Source organism: Canis lupus, chromosome X (genome assembly GCF_011100685.1).
Source record: "Canis lupus familiaris isolate Mischka breed German Shepherd chromosome X, alternate assembly UU_Cfam_GSD_1.0, whole genome shotgun sequence".
Classification (NCBI taxonomy): domain Eukaryota; kingdom Metazoa; phylum Chordata; class Mammalia; order Carnivora; family Canidae; genus Canis; species Canis lupus.
Genome location: NC_049260.1, coordinates 113,802,571 through 113,818,982, shown reverse-complemented (window position 1 = coordinate 113,818,982; position 16,412 = coordinate 113,802,571). Strand labels below are relative to the sequence as shown.

Genomic DNA, 16,412 nt, shown 5'->3' with positions numbered 1-16,412 from the left:
ACAAATTTTTAATTTTTAAAAAACAGTAGAGATTCCAAACAACAGAATTGCATCAGGTTTTTAAGCATATAGATTTTAAGATGATTTTGGAAAATTAAAAAAAAAATGCTCCTGAGATCAAGATTTATGGGCTTGAAAAAGAGACTCTCACAGCTCCATGTGTAAACATTTTGTGGTGAACAGATACGAGGAGACAAGCATGCCCTGGAAAACGATAATATGGTAGGTGATTTACATATATGACTTCACTTAATCATCACCATAAGCCTGTGGTATGGATGGTGTTATTGTCCTACGTCATATGTAAAGCTATTGAACCCCAAAGAGGCTATGTGTAGTTATGTGTCCAAGGCCACACAGCAAATAAAAGGAAGGGCCAAAATTAAAACCCAGATCTGTATGCACTATACCAAGAGTTACATTATAGCTTTTAGGGAAAAGGACACTGTGATATCCACGTAGCTGCAAGATGATGGAGAAATTCAGTATATAGCTGATGGCGAATGTTATCAGAACTTGTTTCTTGAAGCTATATGCTGAAGATTTCCAACATGAATATTTTTATTATAAGTATATGCATACATAAAACTTAGAGCATGAATATACATGTATGAGTCTGTCATTCAAGGGACTCTACATTTTTAGACATGTGATATATTTTTTGTCACTCTTGAGAAATATACCTTTTTAAGGGCTCAGTCCATGCTTGTTACACAGCTGACTTGATCTCTGGCTTATGTAGAAATGTATGCAAAGTTCATGTTCCCCAGGGGGATACAGAAAAAGGTGAGTAAACACTTAGCATCTATGTACCGTACCCCTGCTCTGGACAGATCTTGGACTCCTAGAGACCCATTCACTCCTTCAGCAAACCTTATTTGACTACTTGGTAGTAGGTGCAATAAGAGGTATACAAAGATAAAAAAAAATTAAATAAAATGAAATAAAAGTAAAATAAAACACATGGCCTTTTTAATTTATGCTATATGACATACTGATCTCACTTGAGAATTTCCTAGCTGTCTTAGGTTCATCAAATTCATCCCAGATAATTTGTAAAGGTGGCTAAATATTGCAGTCATTCATTTTTCTCAAGAAGGTTGTGAGGGCAATGAGATACCACCTCACACCAGTGAGGATGGTGCAAATTAACAAGGCAGAAAACAACAAACGTTGGAGAGGATGTAGAGAAAGGGGAACCCTCTTGCACTGTTGGTGGGAATGTGATCTGGTGCAGCCACTCTGGAAAACTGTGTGGAGGTTCCTCAAAGAGTTAAAAATAGACCTTCCCTACGACCCAGCAATTGCACTGTTGGGGATTTACCCCAAAGATTCAGATGCAGTAAAACGCCAGGACACCTGCACCCCGATGTTTCTAGCAGCAATGTCCACAATAGCCCAACTGTGGAAGGAGCCTCGGTGTCCATCGAAAGATGAATGGATAAAGAAGATGTGGTCTGTGTATACAATGGAATATTCCTCAGCCATTAGAAACGACAAATACCCACCATTTGCTTCAAGGTGGATGGAACTGGAGGGTATTATGCTGAGTGAAGTAAGTCAATCGGAGAAGGACAAACATTATATGGTCTCATTCATTTGGGGAATATAAATAATAGTGAAAGGGACTATAAGGGAAGGGAGAAGAAATATGTGGGAAATATCAGAAAGGGAGACAGAACGTAAAGACTGCTAACTCAGGGTAACGAACAAGGGGTGGTAGAAAGAGAGGTGGGCGGAGGGTTGGGGTGACTGGGTGACAGGCACTAAGGGGGCACTTGGAAGGATGAGCGCTGGGTGTTATGCTATATGTTGGCAAATTGAACTCCAATAAAAAAAATATACAAAAAAAGAACAAAAAAAAAAAGAGAAAGGTTGTGAGGGCCATACCACCGCCACCATACTATAAAAGTATAGAAATCTAACTTCAACTCATTTATAATTATTATTACTACGACAAGAACATTTAAAACTCTCCCAGTGAATTACCAGTGGTAGCAGTTCTACTCTTTAACACTAAGCAGCAGTTAGGAAATCATATTAGGTGCTCTGGCAATCTGTTTTAATACTAATTAGCTAATAAAGTAATTACCAAAGTAAGAACTATATTACTACCATGCTGTATTATGATTTAGCTGAAATTGCATATGCAGATGCATAATGTGGAATTTCTAAAAATTCCATTTAGAAAATTTAGCAGTGTATTTAAATATTTCTCATTCACAGGCAACCAGCTGTGATAGAGGAAGCTGTATTTAAATAGTTAGTCAAAATTGAAGGTGCCAGCAGATTTCAAACAGAACACGTGAAAAGGAACTTTTTATAAACTTTGTTTACCTTCTTGGCGTGGATTATGACAACACACCAAAATTGAGGCACTGGGCTGATTTTAACCATCTAACTATGTCTAAGAGTTACGTGGTGTGCACTCTTCTCCAAGTGCACAACTGTCTGATAACATTCACTGAATGTACCTGTGCACCTATACCAGACACTATGAGCATGAGTGGTCATGACATTAGTGTACATAGTGGAATACACCTTGAGCATAGCTCTAGCTAACATCTGAGCATAGTTACTCAAAGATAACATGCTTTTCAACCCGACTATCTTTGGTCCAGAATCTGGTTATATGACTAAAGGGCAAGCTTCCTAATGTTAAGTCAGCCATAGAACAAACAAAGCAAGAAATCTGTGAAGACATTTTCCTTCTCTTTTCTTTTCTGAAAACACCCAGTAACAAGTCGTAAAAGGACAAATACTAATTCAGTCAAATCCCTTACAGCACAAGGAAGCAAACCTCTTCTATCCTCCAATAGATATTAAATTGAAAGAAGCATTGTTCTTGTTTGCCTTTTTAACGTAATATTCATCATTAAAAATTATTGGGAGCCAGGGCACCTGGGTGGCTCAGTTGCTTAAGTGTCCAACTCTTGGTTTCAGCTCAGGTCATGATTTCAGGGTTGTGAGTTTTAGCCCCTCGTTGAGCTCTGCACTCAATGTGGAGTCTGCTTGTCCCTCTCCCTCTGCTTCTCCCCGTCTCGAATAAAAAAAATGAAATTTAAAAAAAATTATTGGGAGCCTAATTTTGTATGGTCTTGTACAAAGTGAATGACGTGGATGGTTTCTTGGAACCTAGCAACTTTCATCAGACAATAAAAAAAAGAACTAAAATCAGAAAAATGGAATCAAACCACCAAACCAAGATGTACAGAGTGAAATGATCACAAAACATCATCCAATAGCATTTTAGGAAACTGCATTGGGGCTGGAAGAGTAAAGGTTGGCTCTCTTGATTCCTAATTCTGGGAAACAAACAAGGGATAGTGGAAGGGGAGGTGGGCAAGGGGATGGGGTGATTGGGTGATGGGCACTGAGAGGGGGCACTTGATGGGATGAGCACTAGGTGTTATAGTATAACAAATACAAATCGAACTCCAATACAAAATATATCTAAAAAAAGGTTAGCCCTCTTTAAGCTATCTTGGTAAACTCTGCAGAAATTGTGGAACTTTAGGGTTATTTAATGGGCTAGGGTAGCCAAAAACATTTAATGTTAAAAAAGCGTAGATTGGGCAGCCCAGGTGGCTCAGCGGTTTAGCGCCGCCTTCAGCCCAGGGCCTGATCCTGGAGACCTGGGATCGAGTCCCTCATCAGGCTCCCTGCATGTTGCCTGCTTCTCCCTCTGCCTGTGTTTCTGACTCTCTCTCTCTCTCTGTCTGTCTCTCATAAATAAATAAATAAATAAATAAATAAATAAATAAATAAATAAATAAATAAAATCTTTTTAAAAAGCGTAGATAAGGGAAAATAGAAACAGAGAGTAAAGAATGAAATAAGATCTGTTGCAAAGATGAAAAAATAATATTTTGTGCTTCGTGATAGAATTGATTATTGCAAAATAAAAAGAACCTTTGCTAAATTAGGTTGTAATTTTATATGCCTAAATGAAAGTAAATACAAATGAATATACAGTAATAAGTCATGGCCTTAACTCTATTACCTATAACACTTGCTAATCTTCCCAACTGATCTTGCCTGATTCCTATCATAAGCTTGAAATAGATGAAGCAACAAAAGCACTGGGATTTAACAGAAAACTCTAAGCCAAAAATAGATTTTTAAAATGCTGAAACATAAAGATTCCTCAACCACTATCTATGACATTTTTAATTGCATGCAAGATTGTATAATGTTGGCTGATTAAAAATTATTTAAAGAAAAGATGATTCAAGTACTTTGAATTTACCACCAGAAACCTTCTACAATAATTTGCATGGAATTACAATGGCATTTATTTTGAGGGGCAACATAAATCATTTAAAATTCTGATGCTGGGCAGCCCAGGTGGCTCAGCGGTTTAGCGCCACCTTCCGGCCAGGGTGTGATCCTGGAGACCCGGAATCGAGTCCCACATCGGGCTCCCTGCATGGAGCCTGCTTCTCCCTCTGCCTGTGTCTCTGCCTCTCTCTCTCTCTCTCTGTCTCTCATGAATAAATAAATAAAATCATAAATAAATAAATAAATAAATAAATAAATAAATAAATAAATAAATAAAACTCTGATGCTGTCATCACCATAATTCGCTGTTAAGTATTAGAAGTTATCTAGGAAACAGTGGTTTAGCTTTCTTTGTGAGATACCTTAATTTAGTATGGGGCATGGAACCTGTAATTATTCACCAAGTGGCAAAGGGAATAAGAGAAAAATACTCCCTGCAGGTCATTGGCCACTGGCAAGAAAAATCCAAGTGAAGAGAAATAAGCCCTTGCTTATTATGTGTGAACAGTTCAGGTGTGGAAACCTAAACTGCCTCTGACTTGTTTTTCTTTATTTTCCAGTTCTTTTACTGGACCTTTCTGGATGTATCTAGAGACGGGTGTTCTAGAGAAAAGTACCCACATATCTATTAGCTACTCACTCCAACTGACGCTTACAGTCTTAGGACTTCTGACCAGTTACCACTGAGTCAGGTCCACGTATTGTCTTAGTCAACATTTTAACCCAACGACCTATAATTCTATTCCATTCCATTCAACCGACATATATCCAGCAAGCAGATTGTGCCCGGTACTGGGATATATAACCTACATGCTGCTGAATGGGGATAAGAGGAGGCAAATACCAAAATGGATTAAGACAACAGTCCCACGAGAAGTCTACAATTTGATGGAGAAGGATTTAGGTACGACCGACTCTAAAAGGTAGTGAAGTACTTACACTGTTTTTGAGGAAGCATGATGGGTTGGAAAGCTCAATTAAAGGCTTTGTTGAGAGGATGACATTTAGGATCCAGCTTGAAGTATTTTCTCAGGACTCCCAAAGGCATGAATGGGACTAGGTAAGGCTTCTAGGCAAAGGGAGCAACAGAGGCAAATACCTAAAGATGCAGGGGGAAAAAAAGAGATAATAGGAAGTGGTCAGGTTTAGCGAAAGAGTAAAGAAAGGTTCAGGCAGTGAGTGATTAAAGATGAGAACTGCGAAGGGATGGAATCTGCCTCTTGGAAAGAGTGGGCATAAACAGGGACATTTGTTGCATGCCTATGTGCTAGGTATTTATCATGTATCAATGCATTTCATTGGATGTGACTAATCAATAGGGCTCTCTTCTCCAACATTCCCCAAAAGCGATTTCCCAGCTGATTGAATCCTGCAAGAAACAGGCAGCTAACAATCTTCTGCAGTAGCCCATTCATTCCACTTGTGGACAATTCTGACTCTACCTGACTGTGAGTTCAAATACATTCTTCTCACATGCATTTACTGTGCATAGTTCTCCCCTCTGGAAATGTACAGAAACGTTAATCCCTTTTCTCTAAGAATGCTCTCCAAATGACTCAAAACACCTAAGCTTCCAGTTTTACAGGTAGGACACCATCCCTCAGTCCTTTCAGTGGCTTCTCAGCTGACGTGCTTTCCAAACCTAAAGGTTTCCTCCTGGACACTTTCTAGTTTGAATATTCCTCATGAAAGATGGAATTCAGAATGGAATACGTGGCTCCACATATGGCAAGTCCAACAGAGAACAGGACAAAATGATCACCTTCTTTATTACAAGCACTGCATTTTAATAAATGAAGCCTATTTGCATTTCCGGTAACCACATATACTATTGACTCACATTGCTCTTGAACCCAGTCAAATCTTGCAAAGAACTGATATAGTGCAGCTGGGAGTTATATCTTACAAGACTGAAGAGAGGGACGCCTGGTGGCTGAGTCAGTTAAGCATCTGACTTGATTTCGGCTCAGGTCATGATCTCGGGATTGTGAGATCGAGCCCCACATCAGGCTCTGCCCTAGAAGTGGAGCCTGCCTCATATTCTCTCTCTCCTTCTTCCTCTCGCCTTTCTCTCTCTCTCTCTCTTCCCCTTCCTCCTTCCCTCCCTCTCTTGAAAAAACAAAAAAGATGGTAGGAGAAAGATCTTGAGAAAAAAAATACACCAGCCACTAGAATCACACAGGCTCGCCTCCATATGGCCTGGAGCAACTGATCTTACTCTCTCTGGACCTCAGTTCCTTCTTCTATAAAAGAGAGATAATAAAATCACCTTCATAGGGCTCTTAGAAGGATAGGGTCAAATTACACATAAAACCCACCTGAAAAAAAAACCCACCTGAAGCAGAGCCTAACACAAAGTAAGTTCCATGAAAATGAATGAGAGGCAGAGAGAAATCAGGCTCATGGAAGAAGGTCCATTAACCTAGAACAATAAGGGGGGGGGGATCACAGTTTGCTTGAATACAGAACTAGTCTTGAAATATGGTTACTTAATGTTTTTTAGGAAAATTATTCATTCAGTGTAGAGGTCAGAAACAGGGAAGAGAGTAAGACTTCTTGGATTTGGAGACTTCCCAGAGAGATGAAAGAAATGAAGTCAGGCAGGAAGCCACTTGCCTTAGGCAAGGAGATCATAAAAGTAAACTTCAGGTGGCAGAGAGGGACATACTCAGAGATTATGAAAATGATCCTGGAAGCGAGAGAAATCTCCACAGACTCAAAATCATAATCAAATTCCCCAAGTAGAACGATGGTGCAAGCCTGAAACCACTGCTTTGGGCTGGAGCCTAAGCAGTTAAGCCTAACTTCCAATGACCATAGGTTGCGGGTTTTCTGAAACCACTCTTATTTCAAATGATCTTTTCATTTCAAACTAGGTGGCAGTGATTTTTTTTTTCTTTTTCTTTTTTTTTTTTTTTTTAGAAAACACAGATAGTATCCTAATCTAGCAGAACAGTAAGAAATTACAGAGCAGAGACAATCACTCTAGTAACTGAAAGAAATCTGAGATCTATATAACCATCATCACATGATTTCCTAAAGCTGTAATCTCCATGAGGGCAGGGCCCGTCCAGTTCCACTGCTAAAACCCTGGCACAAAGTAAGTGTTCAAAAATGATTTGCTAAATGAATTGAAGCAGTGACGCTTCTCATTTTGTTTTATTTTATTTTTTTAAATAAATTTATTTTTTATTGGTGTTCAATTTACCAACATACAGAATAACACCCAGTGCTCATCCCGTCAAGTGCCCCCCCTCAGTGCCCGTTTGTTTGTTTTAAATATTTATTTGAAAGGGGAGGGATGGGGCGGTGATGGGGGAGCGAAAGAGAGAATCTCCAGCAGACTCCTCGCTGAGCAGGAAGCCCAACAGGGTTGGGGGGGGGAGTGGGGGCTCCTTTTCATGACCCTGAGATCCTGACCTGAGCTGAAATCAAGAGTCAGACGCACAACCGACTGAGCCACCCATGCGCCCCCCTACAATGGTACTTCCGTTTGCCTCAGTCTTTTTTCTCATAGTAATTAACAGAAGAACATTTTAATTAAGAAGAATATTCAAGGAGACAGAAAATAGAGGAACTGCTAAATCCTATTCTGCAGCTAGTCTTACAGAGAAGAGGACGCTCATGGACTACAGTGTATGGCAGAAATGAAAAGGATGAGAGAAACACAAAGTAAGGTGTGAAGCCTCCATAAAGGAAAGAAGAGGAACATTCGGAGAGCCCGCCTGGGCCAAAGATATTTGACTTGTGGAAAGCCTGTGTGGTTTCCCTAAACTGATCCATTATTTAACTGTCAAATCTCCCTGCTGTCCTGTAATCAACTAGTCTTAGTTTCTGACTGTCACAAATGAAAGGTGAATGCAGTCTTGGAAATCAGTACAGTCACATCACATCTTTATCAAAAAAGTCTAACCAAAATCAATCTGCTGAATTATCCCCATTTTTCACTAGGGTGCCCTGACAGTGTGTGCTACTGATCCTTCCAGTGCGCCATTCTGCAGGATACAGCCCATGTTGTTGCCTCCTGTGGCCATAATGGGCCAAGAGATCTGGAAGATTGACATCAGAAACAGTTGTAGTTTAATTAACTGATATTATTGAACAATATGCCAGTGAAAGTCACCTGACACCTGTACCTTTTCCCTTGCAGAGAATAAAACCTGATTACCAAGGATAAGTTTGATTGCCGCTATACAACAGAAGTAGAAGGCTTTGTGTTTGGAACCGCCTTCTTTGTACGCCCATGCTGCCTCTTGAGATTTTTATGACCAATACAAGAGGTTAATGGAAAGCAGATACTTTAAATAAGAGTTGAAGGACAAGACTAAGAATTCAGAGCTTTCAAGAGTGAAGGTTTGGGACACCGCATCAGGGAAAGGACAATAACTAGTCGAGTCCTGACTTAGGGCAAAGGAACCCTGGAAGGGGTGGTATAGAAAGTACCTACGTGATGGAACTGGAGGGTATTATGCTGAGTGAAGTAAGTCAATCGGAGAAGGACAAACATTATATGGTCTCATTCATTTGGGGAATATAAAAAATAGTGAAAGGGAATAAAGGGGAAAGGAGAAAAAATGAGTGGGAAATACCAGAAAGGGAGACAGAACATGAAGACTCCTAACTCTGGGAAACGAACTAGGGGTGGTGGAAGGGGAGGGGGACGGGAAGTGGGGGTGACTGGGTGATGGGCACTGAGGGGGGCACTTGACGGGATGAGCACTGGGTGTTATTCTGTAGGTTGGCAAGTTGAACACCAATAAAAAATAAATTTATTATTAAAAAAAAGAAAGTACCTATGTTACTTACAGCCTCATGAAAGAAAAAAAGTACTGTAGCAGCTATGCAGAACAACCTGGCTTGCTGTGTGTGTGTGTGTGTGTGTGTGTGTACACACACACATATATTGCATAGTAATAATTTTATATATATTCACACACACAATTTGTTTTTCCTCCATCCTCTTTTCCCCCTTCTGATTTTATATAAGGATGGTTGTCGGCAGTTAACTACAGGTTAGTCTTTAGATTGCATCATGCTTAGGCGGAATTAGAAGAGTATTTAATAGCAGCTAGAGATGGACAACATGACTTTTGGAACCTCACACTGGAGGAAAGGACGAAGGATCTTCATTGGAGGAAGGACAAAAAGCATAGAGTGTTGTATGGAAGGTAAATATGTGTACAAGGGTGGATATGGAATACTGAGTACCAACGAGTGGGGCAGGGGGGGTTCAAATACACACTTCTATACACTGCTCTGTGATCCTGGCCCTGGGACTCCACACATTTCCTTTCTCCTTTGCTAGCTGGTGCATTCTTCAGTTTTGCCAGTGGGGTAAATTCTGTTAGAGAGAGACTGCAAGTCCGGAGGAGCGACAAGGGATGTAGGTCCTGATGGCTTGCCGCTCCTGCCAGCAGCGCCCAACAACTGCTCTTTCCCCAGGCAGCAGCAGCTGGTTCCAGTTCCAGTTTCTATCAGCATCCAAGAACCTTCTTCTGTTCACCCATGATGACAATATTACAGTTATCTGTCTTATAAAGTCACAGAAGAACATCATAGCACGTCTGAGAACCAGCAGACCCAGGATTTTTTTTTTTAATTTTTGTTCTTTCCTAGCTCCTAACTTATCAACTAATGCCGCCTTAATCAGATTTGCTTTATTCAGTTTCTTATATTATAAATCATGTTACTGTAGTGTCTTTTGTTATAATATATAAGAATATTGTGAGCATGAATAAGAAAATATCTGTGGGGCACCTGTGTGGCTCAGTCGCTTAAGCGTTTGCCTTGGACTCAGGTCATGATCCCGGGGTCCTGGGATGGAGCCTACTTCTCCCTCTCCCTCTGCCTGCCACTCCCCCTGCTTGTGCTTGCTCTCTCTCTCTCTCTTTCTCTCTCTCTCTGTCAAATAAATAAATAAAACCTTTTTTTAAAAAAGAAAAAATATCTGTGAGGCTTCTTAGATATGAAAAAGATACAATTTTGAGCTAAGATTCAATATGGCCAAAGAAATAATTTTCCATATTAAACCTTTGGGAAAATATACAGGCACCAATCCAGATGAATGACTAATAAACTGAAAATCAGTCAAATAATAATATAGCAGGGCAACAGCAGGGAAAATTTTTTTTTCTCCCCAAATAATTTCGTAAAGAAAGAAATTAAACCTCAAGTAGATTGAATAGCAAAACAGGATTTCAGTGTAAGATGCCAATGGCTGCTTTTCTGGCAATCCTTCTACCTTTCTTCCTTTTTGGAAGAGGGAGAAAGTAGAGGTGGGGCGAGGGGTTATTTATTCAGTAAAGCATCAGAAATAAGAATAGTGGCAACTCCTGACTAGGAAAGTTCTGATGGAATCTCCTCGAATTCAAATGCAACATTCCCTCAAGGATTGTTTATTGGTGGTGGACTGAGAAAAAAACACAAATTAAATACCACATTGAAAAAGAGAATCAGAGCAAACCAAAGACAAAAAAAAAAAAGGTGTAAAATCTCTTGATATCCATAAACAACAATTAGAAGGCATCACTGTCAGACTGCAGTAGGAGTCCCAAGGCTAACCGGCTCTAAGAAGTAAATTTACAGTCTGTCTTGACCTACTAAAACAGTAAAAAAAAAAAATACAAAGGAACCCACTTTTCAGTCTTGGGAAAACAGTTTCAGTAAGATTCTTCTCTTTCTTGAAATATTTTTCAAATGATCCGTTTAAATATAGTGGCAATTTGTATATATCAGTAAAAAGAAAAGTAATAATGTAAAACCAGACATGCTTATATTTAGGATATTAGTGCCAGAAGCCATTATTTCCTGAGAATAGGTTGGTTTTTTTTATTGTTGTTTCATTATATATTATATTATATTATATTATATTATATTATATTATTATGTTATATTATATATAGTATATATAATGTCTATAAAGAAAAAATTAAATGTATAAATTTTATATATATATAAAATTGTATATATATACACACCACACACACACACACACACACACACACACACACACTAAGTAGAGGAGATAGTTATTATATTTTGCTCTCAGTTCCACTTGAAAAGTAAAACAACATGAGCTTCTCTTCCTTTGTATGTCACCCTTCTTGCAGCTTTCACGGTTTGGACATCAAATATGAAAAGATTTTTAACTGTTTTGGTGCCTCCTTTCATTTTGTTCCCTTGGTTATCTTGGTCGTTTCAATTCCTGGCCCTCCTAAATGATTTAATTTCTTACTTTATAGAACATTTCCTGTTAATGTCCTCTCCAAATATGTCTGGCACACCGTAAATTTTGAGTCTGTATTCTGGAGGAATATCAAAGTTTTGGACTATGTCATCTCCAGAAGGACATACAAGTTGTTGACCTTGCCATTTGATGGAAGGCAATGTTCTGATTTTCTTAATTTCCTTGAATATGTGCCATGGAAGCCTATCACTACTGCATTCAACTCTAGGACTTTACAGTGTTAATGAAAGTGAGAAATTTGGTAAAGTTTAAAAACGAGCATTTGGTGGTTCAAGGGCATCTCCATCCAATACGTTATAGAATATTATTTATTACAACATGGTCTCATCTGCTTTACCACTAAACTAAGAGATCTTGGAGGACAGAGGCAGTGCCTTTCACCTTGGGATTCAGGGCCTTGGTGTGTAATAGGTATTTAATAAAGATTTGAAATGAGCTGAATGTTATGGTTGAGCAGATTATTTGCAGTCAGGCTATCTTAACTCAACTTCATATGTTCTTGAATTCATAGAGTTCTTGGAATCTGAAAGGAAAGGCAGTTTTCTATTCCTAGAACAGATAGAGTGAAATATGTTAATTTATTTTCCGTATACATTTTGACTCTTTCGATGTGCAGCTACCAAATCAACAATTGGGGTGGGGATGGGAAGAGAGAGTGGTATTGGTTTCTTTTAATTTTGGAGAATTTATGTCCATGAGACATAAGATGCAATGTGGCTCTCTAGGAACTCTGAGGAGTAAGCTTGCCTTTTTCCAGAAAAGCTCTGAGTGCAATTGTTTTACAATCAGTGGGAAAGAAGGGAAAATGCGTGGTTAAGAAGAAAATAATTACTTGAAGTGGGTAATGATTTGAATTATGTGTAATTTATAGATCATATGCATGGATATGCTAGTTTCTCCTTCATCCATTCTTCCCCTCTAGGCCAATCTGTTCTTGCCACTAGTCTTAATAAACGATAAAAGCAGAATTTCTAATGAATTGGAGATATCTTACATAATAATATTTAGTAATGATCCAGAAAAGAGAGCCAAAAATATTTACCTTTTGGGCTAAAGTCCACTTAATCACCAGTTCTTACTAGTCCTTCCTTACTATGGAATTAATATATGAAATTATTTCCTTATAGTTCCCAGTATGTTTACCAAATTCAACTTCTTTTATTGCAAGACATACCCCCCCTTTAGAAATTTCTCTTCTATAACATCTTACAACTTTTTACAAACACTTATTGACAAAATAGAAGCTTCTTTTGTCAATATATTTAATTTCAAGTTGAAGTGTTAGTGCTTAGAGACATTCAACCTATGTCACAGGTCTTTGGTTTTGCACAACATGACTGATCAACTGACCAGCACAAGACTGACCATTCACCAAATTTTAAACTGAAGAATGGCATTTCCTACACTTTTGACCAGAAACTCTCTTTAAGTGTACATGGAGGGGTAAAATGGAAGATCAGGCTCCCAAGACCACCGCCCCAACACAGGCATTCCCTGCCACTTGTCACGTAGGACAGATTCTCAAGGAGAAGTAAGAGTGGCTATCAATGAGATTCTTCTCCCTTCAAGGTTCAGGAAACTCATATCTCTTGAAACACAGGCAGAGAAATGAGAGGAGTCATCATTATATGGTCCATTTATAATTTTTTTTCTCATTGCCCTGAGTACTTGGATCCTATAGTTTTGGTTTTGGTTTTCTGGATATTCTTTCATCCATAAAGATAATAAAAATGAAATTTTATTGAATAGCTTCAGCTATAAGAAGTAAAATGCCCAACAACTTTTACTCTGTGAAAAATACTTTGGTTAGAGGTCATACCTTGAACAATTTTTTTAGCTTAGAATATTTTTGCTAAAAAAAAAATTTAAAAAAAAGAATTTTTTTGCTACGGGAAATGACAAACAGAATCCAGATAATATAAGTTAGAGTCCAACATTTCCAACAATGAGTATTCTAAGAAGAGTCAATTAACAGTAGCTCAGACTCATGCCTGTAGTCATCATATCTGTCTGAATAGTTATCAGATGATTGAGATTGAATTAATTCATACATAATTTATCCTTCAGTGGTGATCTTAGATTAATTGTATCACATCTTGTCAAATCTGACTTTCTTTTCTCTAAAAACAACACATGTCACTCTCATGACAAAGTAATCTTATGGACAGAAGAATGCTAGTTCTTTAGGTCATTATGTTTCTAAAAATACATGTTTTCTATAGAGAAAATGATAAAATCAGTGCCCCTAAGTGACTTGAACTTTTTTTTTTTTTGCACATATGGTACAAACAATGCTACAAATAACAGCTATATATACTGTGGTTCCTTTCCCCTTCTTTTCTGTCTCCCTCTCTGTTTTCCCCAAAACATATTCAGTAACAGGCTTCCGGAAAACTTATTTTTAATATTCTCTCCAGGGCCATTGTGAGGAACTTCATTGAAATAATAGTATTTCCCATTTCTTGTGGCTCTGGAGCACAGTAGATGAGATTCTGGACTGTAAGCTAGACTGGAACAAAACTCAAAAAAAATAATGATGGTGTTGGTGATGCTCGGCTCTACAGAGGTTGTTGATGGAATTAATGGTTAAAAAAAAAACCTAATTGATGAAAATAGAAAAGTAACTAAAACATACGAGGAAGTGTAAACACTCATGTATTTATTTTGACATAATGGTTTCTATCTTTTGAAATAATTAAAAATAATCAAAACAAGCAAATAATCCCATCATCCTCTTCTACTCATCATCCTTATAGAGACTCAAGCAGAAAATGCACTAGTCTTAACAAGTGATACAATTACCATTCTTTGTTTTTGTGTGTGTATCTAGGAGTTTCTTCTACTTATGAATACAAGGAAATAATAATTCTCTGTGCCAGAAAGGCACCATTCTAGGAATTTTCTAAACATTATCTTAGCTAATCCTCATAAAACTCAGGGAGATTGAGTTTGTCACACCCATTTTACAGAGGAGGCAATGAATGCTGAGAACAGTTAACCGCCCTATATCATAGAACTACTAACCCCAAATCCATCTGGTTCCAAAATTGGGGTATTCTTTAAAATCCTCATACAACTAATTTTATGTTTGTTTCACATTTATAAATCAGTAGAGATTGCAAAAACTCCATAATTAATTTTCTAGGTGACTCACTGGAACTTCTACCAGTAGGCTCCCCATCACTGAGTGTATTCAAACACTGAGTGTTCATCTGATGAAGATTTCAGCTTTGGGAATGGTTAACCAGGCCATAAGAATTTTAAGGTCCTTTTCAACCCTGAAATTCTATGATTAACAACAATGCTATGCGCATACAACCGATACAGCGGGAATTCTCCGTGATGACCCTTTTTCCTATACTGTGATCCCTGGACACAAGACTAGGGACAGTTTTCTCATGAAGACCTTATATGGGTACACATTACTCAATTTGAGTCAGATCAGAGAAATAGAAGCTCTGATTTTGAGCTGAAAAAGAAGGTAGTCAATCACAGATACATGACACTGGCTTACACAGATAGATGTTCTGCTTTCCTCTGACTCACCCTTTGAGCTTCAGAAAGAGATAAATTTTATTTTTGATATAGTAATTGGGATACAGTCACACCATAGCTCCTATCTTCATATTATGCCTTTTCTGCCTTGTTTTATGCCCCTGATTTTGACCTACGTTTTGAACTGTCCAAAGGGAATCTCTAAAGCAAAAGAGAAGGGGCTGGAAACATGATCAATTTTGAAGGAAAGTTTCCAGTTTAAATTTCTAAGGCAAAATAATATTCTTATAAAAGCACTGGACAAAGAGACCCTCAATATTTTTGCAAAATTAAAAAAAAATGTTTTGCTGGCTGGGGATAGTACTCTGGTTCCCTAGATAGAATTGGGCATGGTAAAAAAAGGAAGGATTCTCATCAACTTTCTGTCTTCCTGACAAAGCTTTGGTTGGTGTTTTGGAACTTGTACAGCCCATGGGAGTAATTCTCACAGTAGATTGTTTGGCTATTAACTTCTTATTTTTTTTATTTCACGATCTTTATTATCTTTGAGTTGTCTGAGAGCAGTGGAGCTTGTTTCCGGACTCTAATCTTTGACAGTGAGTGAGAAAGATGATATTTTTTCAAGTTAAAGAAAACTCAGTAAGAAAGTGGGTAAACAGAACACACGCTATTATATCAGCATCTGTGGCTTAGGAAAAAAAATGTTATTCTAGAGAATATAGGCGATATGAGTGAGCTATACGAACGAGTACTCATTAGGAGCCAAAATCACAAAGATCCTTTGAAACGAGATACTCTTTATTAATCCTTCAGAAGTAATTTGTGAAAAATCAGTCAATGCCTGGAGTACTCAGATTTCAATACATTAATAGCTCACACCGTAGATTCTGGGGGCGGGGGGAACAGGTTACCAGCTATAATATGAAGAAGTACCCCAGGAAAATGGAAGGTCACATTGGTTGGTATAATCTAATCAATTAACCGACTAATCTCACCTTTCCCATTTACTCAGTGCTCTACTGGATAGCAGAGTAAGTTTAGAGATGAACACTACTGCTTTACATGGCTCCATTTAGCCAGTAGCAAAGGCAACTGTCTCTTAACAGTTGAGACATCACAGGTTTCAGAATCAACTCAGGTATGAAAGTTGAAAGAGCAAGATGAATGGAACAAGTCCACTATTGGCAGAGGGGGAAATCAGCTGATTTAAGAAACCCAGTCACACGTAATCGATCGAACCCGATTTCCATGTCCTCTATTGGTTGAATCTAGTGTTGAGTCTTAATACTTCATTACTTGCAAACAAACATCTGTGTCCCAAATGTCTATCTCTGAGGGAAATATCTATGATGCTTTCCAAATTAAAAGTGCCTTGGTTCCTCTGTGGACA

At 38.2% G+C, this 16,412-nt stretch overlaps 1 long non-coding RNA gene across 1 annotated transcript in view; it reads right to left on the bottom strand.

Annotated features, from left to right (window-relative positions):
- LOC102157130 overlaps positions 1–16,412 on the bottom strand; it is a 90,401-nt gene that overhangs the window by 69,776 nt on the left and 4,213 nt on the right. The window contains exon 2 of the long non-coding RNA XR_005386484.1: positions 5,221–5,380. This is a non-coding gene — a long non-coding RNA (uncharacterized LOC102157130). The remainder of the gene's footprint in view (positions 1–5,220; positions 5,381–16,412) is intronic.